Below are 10,052 nucleotides of genomic sequence, written 5' to 3' on the forward strand. Positions count from 1 at the left end.
ATAAATATGTTGATTATTTATGTATTTAATTATTTAAAAGGAGCATCTAGTAACAGAGAGGCAAAGCCAGCTGTTAAGGAAACAGCTAATTTTTTGCATGTTTGATATCATACATACAAAGATTGCTGTTGGCAGTTTTACAGCAATGAAATAGAGGATGTAATTTGCAATTAGAGCTGCAGAGGCAACACATCCTCATGGTCCTGCTGGATGCCTTTCAGGGTAACCAAGTTAGCCTCTGCCCCAGTGTGATGGAGTTACAGCTTGCTTCCTCTCTATAGATTGGCTTCACCAACCACTCAGTAGTTATTTAGCAAGGTGAAACAATGTCTGGTATTGATTTCGTACCATTGCCCATCGGTATATAGGTGGGCCTAGTCTGTCAGTTCTTGAGAATAGTGCTGGCTGGCTTATGTATCCCCTTACATTTTAACTGGCAGTATGGGTCAGCCTTTGCAGATGACACTTGTATCAGTAGCCACTCAAGTCTATTCGACTTGTGAGATGATGTGGTCATCAGAAACATCAGAGACCACAAGAGGCTGCTGGAAGAGGAAATTGATTTGAGTGGACAGGAGTTTATTCAGTCAGAGATTGATGAACTGGAATGGTGCCATCCTTCCACCCAGAATGACAGTCTGGTTAGGCTGCTGGAGTTGTATGAGGTGCCCGCCTCTCAAAGTCTCAGGGGCATTACCATCAGCCCATGCTCAATGGAGGCAGTGAGGAAACAAAGGAATCCTCACTCCCAGGAACTATGGCTCAATTTTCTCCATGGCCATCAACACCTATCCCAGCTACCAGTGGAGATTTGCCAAAAAAAGGTACACCAGTTGTGAAGGTCCCAGACAGAAATCCAGTAAGTCCATGCTGTGGGAACAGGAGAGGAAAAATGTTGGAACTCATGGAGTATCTAAAGAGAATGCATGGGAAGATAAAGATCTTATTCCAGCATGCCCTAGAATCCAGTGAAAGAAGCAAAAGCAATATGCATGGTTTTTTCGGTGATTTTATACGAAAAACCTAAGTATAACATCAGTAGATGTGGGAGCACATAGGAGGTGAGTAGTGGAGAGTGGATTGAAAAACCTGTGAAGGTCTGAAGCAATTTCTGGGATATTGTTGTAGGCTTTCTTTAAGAGATATTGTGTTCCTAGAAAACTACTTTATTACAAATTATTCGTATATTACTCATATACTATATCTAACATATTTGAATATATATATACGTAAAAACCATATCTAAGTTTTGTGGAAAGAAAAGAGAATTTTCAATGACAATTTTTTTACTTTTTATCTCTACATAGAAATCAGCATCCACAGAAGACTATCTTCATGTTACCTTTCCTATTTAAAATAGCTATATGATAAAATGGAGACAAAAGTAAATAACTGCTTAATCTGTTCCAGCAATGCTCAAAATACACACAAGAGAAAAATATCTAATTAAACAGTTAATGCATTTAGAGAAAATTCGCAGAAGACACATAAAATACCTGCGACTAAGTATGAAAGTGAGGTGCAAGTTTATGGGTTTAACTCAGGAAACCAGTAGTAGCATATTAAACAGACATCAATTATTTCTTTCACATTAAGGAAGACTTAAGTCTTATATTGAGAGACTTAAATGTCTTAAACAATTCCAATTGTTTGTACTAACGTCTGTAATGTACCAGTCCATAACACAGCTAGAAAGCAGGATAGCAGAGCTCTTAAAATCAAAAAAGTATAACAGCAAACCAAAGGTTATTCATTGCTAGGATGAAGTTTTGAAGAGATTGCTTCCTGCCCAATGTAAGTTTGATCAAAGAGACTGATCACTATTTTTCTGTGGATGTAATGCCTAGAATTGTCACGACATCTCAAAAAAAAGACCTTCTTCAACTAGCCCAGAGGTGCCTTCAGAAGCCACATGTCCTACTTTCAGATCTTTAAAGTTTCCCAAGTTTTCATTTAAAGCACTGTGAACCTCATTCCTGTTGAACATGACAGATATGTCCAAAATATTAGCCAAAGAAATAGTTAAAACAGAAGGTAGTCAGAGTGGACTTCAAGCAGAAAGAACCTTATACATACACTTTTATTTCACCACTTTAGTCCTTCAACCTTAATAATTATTATTCATATAGCAACTGTGAAACACAACAGACTAAAAAGCTAGTGACATAAAATTGAAGATTTTTCTGATATCGCTTAGCTTTTAAACAAGAGAGTAATTAAAATGTAAACGCTTATACTCAGTAGCTGAATTACAAAACATTTTTATTTTTCTGAACAGAAGATTAAGAGATGACAAAATGCATAAAAACACCTTCCCATTTGTGTTCTGTTTCTAGATGTATGTTTTCATTAGTCTTTCAAGATGGTTGATGGAATGGAAGTCTATTGAGTAGAACAGCACATTCACACAAAGCAAAACAATATCATTCACATCAGAAAATCCTAAGTTTAGGAAAAAGACCTGACAGAGCAATATTCAAACAGGAGAAATGAAAAATAACAAACTGCTCGAGCAGATTCTATGGTGAATCAGAAGATTTTAAAAATAAGTAAGAGACATTCTTGTAACATCGAAGATATCACTGTTCTTTGTATATGGGGTTTTTTTGTTGGTTTTCCTTTTTTTTTTTTTTTTTTTGTATGTATGTGTGTCTCTTCAGAGAAGCAAAATATTTTATTTAAAAAGAACTATAGAACTTTGCAAAATAATCCTTGTGGCACAATTTGATGGACTTGAATTCCTTCTGCCTGCCAGATAGCCTTACATTCCTTTAATTTTATTTATTTTTCTAAAACATTCACTAAAATTTGCACAGGCATACATTGAACTAGCTGGGAAGTTCTTATGTTCTTTTAATATTTATTTCTTGATCATGGCAACATGGAGAGTTTAATGCTTGTGTACAACAGCTATTGATCCATCCACTACCAGGCATTTAACAAAAGTTAAAACTTAGGTACTTATCTAAAACCCAAGGAAAGTGTTTTCAAAATGTGAATTTGGAACGAGTGATTTCGGGGATCAGACTGCTGGCAGCTAGCGAGATAATGATGCTACTTATTATTTTTAGTAAATCTGACTCTCAAGGCACCTGCAACTGCATCAGAGCTGTGTTTAATAAAATACAGCTCTAGGCTTAAGGTTTTTTTTCCTTTCTGATTGACAAGAGTACAAATGTTACACTTTATCATTCGGAAACATTCATGATCTAGAAAGATTTTAAACAGTAATTTAGGTTGCCAATCACTGCCTAAAATCTTTCTATAAAAGGTAGAACAAGGACTTAAGATATATCTTACTCTCTTATTTCCCCCCCCCCCAACATCCATATGCATGAGTGAGATGAAGAACTCATACTGTTTATCTCTGACAAGTCTCTATTTCTGAGCAGTTCATGGCTGGTTAGCCAAAATTTTTTCAACTAAAAGACAGGGAAAAATAACATCATGCAGCACTAGAGATCTCTTGAATTATCTGCTGCCTCTCTGCTTTGCTGTAAGAAACTTGGTACTGCTCTAAAAAGTTGTTTGCAGATTTTAATCTCTGGGACAAGCAAAACATGTTCTCTTTACAGCAATTGAGGATAAAAATCTAAACAGCCTGATCTTCTCCCTGCAATGTATGACTCATTCAGTGACTAGGACCAATTCTGGAATATTTAATGTTGACTTGTTTAATTTCAGTTGGAATTGCTGCTTAGGGACATCCTTCTTCCCCAGCACAAGAGTATACAAAAGAAAAAAAAGCTGAAACAAAGGAGCACAGACACTCCAATCAAACTGGTAAGTCATATTGACGAGATTTTCAAAAGGAACTGGCTGTGAAACACTTAGACTACTGGAACAGATATGAAAAAAAAAGCAGAAGCATGATAAGGAATGAGGTCCCAAAATAAGAATGCATTTAGATCCATCTTCTTCCAGACTACATGCTGAATTTTTATTCATTTCTCTTATGTTAAGCAAGGCACTGTATTTCTCTCATTATGACTGAGTAGGAAAAACAGGCTTATACAGATAGGCTATGACTGAAATATGAGAAATCTATAATTAAGAGAGAGATGGGCAAATAAATACTTGCATACTCAAGCCTAAAACTATTATTATTATCATGTTACCAGCCACTTACTTCCTTAATCATCTGGTAAAGCATAACCTAGAAATCAGTCGAACCTGCCTAGCTAGGCTAGCTTTTACCTTCTTTCATTCAATATGACATATTTTCTATATAGTTTCCTTCACGTTGTAGGCATTTTTCAAAACCATAGATTTCTTCAGAACAGAGAGAAAACAATGTGAATAATACAGTGTAAGATCATTTTTTAAGCCAATTAGTTCCATCATTCTACAGAAGAAAATGTCCAAAAACTAATTCAAAAAAATGAAAGACCCTGCTAAAATCCCAGGTATTTTTTTTTAAAACAGTGGAACTTAAATGGAAAGTCATAATATCAAACAAAATACATCATCTCTCTTTATACACATATACCCTGCTTCTAAAAAAGCATCATTAGCATGAGTATGAACATTCCACATTTTCACATTTGACTAAATGCAGAGGAAGCAACAACATGAATGTTTTACAAAAAAATTCAATGAGAGACAGATCTTACTTCTGTTATTAAACTGAAAAGATAATTTCTACTTTCCTTATATCCTCCAAAGCTTGAAAACACACCTATAAAACCCAGACTTTCAGAAGAATTATAAGGGATTTCCTTTGAGAAATGTACTGTATACAGTACTAGCATTTCTGAGGAGTGCATAAAAATAGCATTTAAAAATGGCAAATAGACCAAATTCATTCACAAGTGGCTTGTATTTTAGTGCTTCTTTGGGATTTCCTGTTTCTATGATAACCCCATCTCTTAGCATGAATGATATGTAAATAAGCTCTCTAGTAGGGAAAATCGGAATTTGACATTGATCCAGGAAATGTCAAAATTTAATTTCAGGAGAATAGACATGAACTTGTCACACTTGCAGAAAACTCTGTTTTTAGCTGGTTTTCTTTATTTTTTCAGAGGGAAATAGTTTTAGCCATTATTCACTTTAACAATAATGTCTCTGCAAGTATTAATCACAAATCCAGCAATCAAATAGCAAGAATATTTTTACTATCAGCCCTTTATTTTTAAGTAATATACCCTTTCTTAGGGGGTGGAGGGAGAGGTATATGTTCAAATTCCCAAGATGCTATCAAACAAAATTAAGCAATACTGGAGAATTACTTTCCTATATACTTTCTTCAACAATTGGAATGCATGAAATGCAGGTCATAAAAACAACTTTTCAGGAATTTTTGCAGCCTATGCAAGAAGGAGAAGCCTTCTATTTCCAGAAATTCTTTGAGAAGGCATCTTGCTGTATTGATGTCAGACAATTTTGAGGACTTACTATTAGAAATGTCATTAATCCCAGCTCTTTACTGGATAATGAAGATTGGCCAGCAGGATGCTGAGTTTTTAACAAAATATAAGATTAAAATTACTGTAGTAGGTTATGAAGCATAGAGGAATTCAACAATATTCCTGTTGCTAGATTATCTGTTTATTTCTTTAGATAAAGTTATAAAGCCTGGTTTTCTGGGGACAGGGAATGTGATCCTAGCAGAGTGGAGCATGACCTATAGAGGGACACTGAAGTCCACTTAATGCTTTTTTTCTTTTAAAATAACTGCCATCCATCCAGAAGTGTGCAGCACTTACCCCAGAAAATGCTTTAGAACAGAAGGACAGAGATGTGAAAACTGGGGAACCCCACCTGGCATTTAGGCTGGGGAGGGGCATGAAAAGGCAATTTGGGTAAAAAATATATTTTCTTTATGACCGTGTTTGATAACTGTGTTTATAAACTGACTCACTTAGCACTGGGGACTCGCAGCCAGGGTCCTGGGCTGACTCAATCCTAGTGATTGTATCAAAACAGAACAAAACAAGATAGGCCTTCCTCAAAGTAGGCGCAGCGCTGTTCATATACAAGGCTAACTACCAAGCTTGACCACAAGAAAAGAAGTGCATGCTCACCTTTAAAATACTGAGAAAAATCTTGGTTTATTTTACAATGAAGTAACAAGTAACACTTTTCTTTTTAAAAAACAAAACCAGTAAGCACACTTTTTCTTCCATGTTTTTCTCATGCTAAAAACAGGTCACGGGAAGATAGAGAATACTGGAGAGAGTAAATCACTAAGTATTTTTTCTCTGGTATTTGGTTGAGAGGAAACAACAGTAGCAATAGATATCAGTACTTTTGATAATGTAATGTGAACTCCTACTTAAATATAGTTTGAACTAAAAGTACATAATCTTTCATTGTCAGGGGAGTCCTTTTCATACTGAAGGTAAATACATGTTTGACAGTGGATTGCTTCAGACTGTGTCTAGACTGATAAATGAGATGTACCTGGGAGCACTGTCTGGCACCAAGTCCAGCTAGCCTCCATCCAAAACACTGAACTTAGTCTTGAAATCCAGTGACCAATGTGTGGGAGCTGAATCAGGCTGGGAACTGCCCTATGAACTGAACAGCAGAAGCCATTGTTCCTCTTTTACCATTCACTCCCCCACTCCGTCACCACTCACTGACCTTCTTTTATGTAGGCTGTTGGGTGTAAAAGCAGGGTTAAGGAGCTGGAACAGCAGCAATGCCTTGCATGGGAGGCAGCTGTACACTTTGCTGAAGCAGTCACAGAAGGCTCTCACTCCAGCTGGTTCCATAATGGCTGCCAGCATCTCTGCAGGCCCCAGAGGTGGTTGCAGCACCAGCCTGGGGATGGCTGGAGGGGGCTGCAGGAGATGTGACTGATGAGAAGAAGCACTTCACTCTACTGAGTGTCCCTCTGAGGATACAGTGGCCCATGGGAAATCTGCACTGGGGCAGGGACACCTTTCTGAGGGGACTGCACGCAGGACATACTGGAAACACCCCTGAGGGACTGCCATCATTCTTCAAAACTAGCCAAGGTTTTCCTGATCAGCCTAATAATTTCTCATTGTAAACCATCGCTGGCACCCTTCCAAATCTGCTCCATCCCACTGTGCCCGGAGAGAATTCCTTCTTTCATTAACACTTTGAATATTACACATACACACTGTGCCTGTCCTGATTTTATGCATGACATGGTCAACAGTGCAGATGTCAAGCACCTCTAGATCTAGGTTTTTGCCTGTTGGGTTACAACTGTTTTAAGGATGCTTGTTTTTAATGGAGAAATATACTTAAAATTGCTGTATACGCTGCAAGTTCTCAAACATGCACATCCTCCTGGCACTGACTGGATAATACATTTATTAACAAAAATATGTACACTTCAATATGTCTGACCAGAATCTCCCGCATTGCTCAACATGCAGGTGGTCCTGGCATGTACTCACCAGCATGACAGTCCCTGCTTTGTTTTCTGCTGTTTTCCGCACACTTCCTAACTTTTCAGCTTTCTCTTTGACCTCTGAGCATCAAGCTAACATATTCATACAACTGTTCACTTTTGCCCAGTGACCTCCTTTCTACACAGCATTACTCAGTGAGAGCCCATAATGCGAGATTCAGCTTGCCCCCTTCCCAATGTGTGCATCACTTTGGATTTCATTTTAGATTTCATCTGCTATTTTATCACACTCTGGAGTTTTGCAATTTTACATAGTTGTCTTTAATGCCATGAATAGCTTAGTATCACCAATTTTTTTTTTTCAAATCATTTTTAGTATATAGAACAGCGCAAAGCTCTGCTTCCTGGCAAGCTCTAATCTCTGAGTTAGTAATTCATCTGTTTAATTCCTGTGCTCCTTTAGAACTATTCTGTCAATTGTCCTTTACCTCTTTATTTAATAAGGTCTTCTACTATTACCTAAGTCTGTAGCAGACCATTTGATGTCTCTCACAAGGAAAAAGTCTATCCTAAGAGGCTTTGCAAAATCTGCTGTATGAAGCCTTTGCTAAATGTTCCTTTAAACCTAGTAATGTCCCTCTGATCTCCCTAGGTGACTTCAAGATCTGGAGGAGATTTCTTAGCGGATTTTTATACTTTCACACCTTTTTCTTATTGCTTTTTTTTTTTTTTTTGGCCTTCCTCATTGCATTTTTATGTGTAACTTCTCAGATTTCTGCAATTGGGCAAAACTGCAACTTTCTGAAGGATGTCTTTTTTTCTTTCTTTTTCAAGCACTGTCTTTATCTTACTGTTTCACTGTGTCAGCTTTCTTTCACTTTCTGAAAACCCACAAACTATATATTCATATTCTCTATTTGTTTTTCTTGCACTTCTACTGTTGCACAAAAAAGCCCCACATATTTTTATAGAAGCATGTCCTTTTTCTTCTTTACTGTGTCTTCTAATGGCATTGTTTGCTCAAACCTGTCAAATGTCCTATTCGATAAAAAATTTCTAACTTTTCTTCAGAGATACATAAATTACCTAGGGGAATGCATCATTTTGAAACATATTCTTTGAGATCTGCCTTCACTCACTGTTGAATTTAAAACCTCAGGTATAACTTAGCCTCAAAGGATTTAAAACCTTAGTACAAGCGCTTGACTTGATACGTTACCTGCTTCCTTTGAGATTCAAATAAAGTCTATCCCTCTAAAAAGAATTCTTCTGTTCTAGAAGCATAAATACCACATTCTTGCACAATTTTCTCTCCTACGTGATGAAACTTTGGCTCTCTGCTTATTCTTGCACTTCTGCATAGAACATGGGAAGCACTTGAGAGAATACCACAGCAGAGATAGAATATTACTTATACAACTTTTGAAATCTTTTTCTGGAAGTGTTCACGCTTTCCCCATCTCATCATATACTCATTTGAATAAAGGATAGCAATAACACCATTTCAGAATAACACAGACACCTTTTCTTTCTATAACTACATCTGTTAGAATCTACTGATGCATATCTAACATACAAAATTCGTATTTTGTACTTTAATTTAAAAAAAGAGAGATACATAAAAGTCATCATATGCCATCCCCTCTAGAAATGTTTTAACTACTATAAAGCATCAGTAATTGTTTGCTTTCTACGTTCTACCCATGCCATGCATTCACATTATAACTTTACAGAGCAACATGGTATCCTCTTCTATATGCTGCTTTTCATTTCTTTTACAGGCACGACTAAAATTCACCAGTGCCTCATAGTACTATAATTCCTATATGCTATATCCTTTTTTTGAAAATCCATTACAATTTCTCTCCTTCTATTCGCATTATCTACAGAATATATTTAATTTTTTTAAAAGCTCAAGTTTATTAAAAATTAATCCCTTCACTCCAAGCTATTCAAATTTGCGCTATTACCATTTCAGGGCATTTCCAGGGGAACAGGTCCAGACTGAAGTGGTAGCGAGGCACTCGAACTCAGGATTTGGCTCTGTGTCAAAACATGTAGCACACACTGCATACAAATGACTGTTTAGAAAGAGTTGTGTGATCTAAGGGACAAAAGCAACTGGTTATGCAAGACTAACAGTTGTATCATTTAAGACAGATGTTTGCAAGTATGAACTTTTCATGCAGGTGAGAGCTGGAAACGGATGAAGAGATTTATAAAAAGCTAGGTATAAAACCTTTAATTTTCTACCTCACATTTGGATGGAATTTTGCACAAAAGCAGTGGAGTAAAAAATCAAAGCTGGCAAATGTAAAAGTTAATTGATAGAACAACCTTGTAGGCTATGATTTTAATAGTATTTTTCTCATAGTGAAATACATAGTTAGGAGATCTTTCACACTAGACGGACTCTTGGACATGTTTCCTCCAGAGAAATCTTCTGCTTAATATTCCTGTCATATGCCAATGACTGTCAAGATCAAATTGCTAATCCTTAGTTTGTAAACTCTAAATATAAAAATACTAGTGACAAAGATCTTGGCTTTCATAAAATAAGATACACATGTATTCTGTGATGATCTTACATCATTTACCTGAATTATACCAAAAAGCATGCTACTCTGAAATTAATTGAGGTGACTGAAAATGAGCTGTCCTCAGGCTTCACAAACATGTATTTGGAAGGTTATTATTCTACAATATCAGACTGAGAAGGTGT

The 10,052-nt window shown here is 36.6% G+C and overlaps 1 protein-coding gene across 1 annotated transcript in view; it reads right to left on the reverse strand.

Moving 5' to 3' along the window:
- LOC133217039 (cAMP-specific 3',5'-cyclic phosphodiesterase 4D-like) overlaps positions 1-7,140 on the reverse strand; it is a 95,827-nt gene extending 88,687 nt beyond the window's left edge. Inside the window, exon 1 of the mRNA XM_061362158.1 lies at positions 6,589-7,140. The gene's annotated coding sequence lies outside the window, so the exon portion shown is untranslated. The remainder of the gene's footprint in view (positions 1-6,588) is intronic.
- Positions 7,141-10,052: the final 2,912 nt, after the last annotated feature.

Source organism: Neopsephotus bourkii, unplaced genomic scaffold, assembly GCF_033783945.1.
Source record: "Neopsephotus bourkii isolate Nb327-2 ecotype Australia unplaced genomic scaffold, CSIRO-AGI_Nbou_v1 NB_1085, whole genome shotgun sequence".
NCBI classification, from domain to species: Eukaryota; Metazoa; Chordata; class Aves; order Psittaciformes; family Psittacidae; genus Neopsephotus; species Neopsephotus bourkii.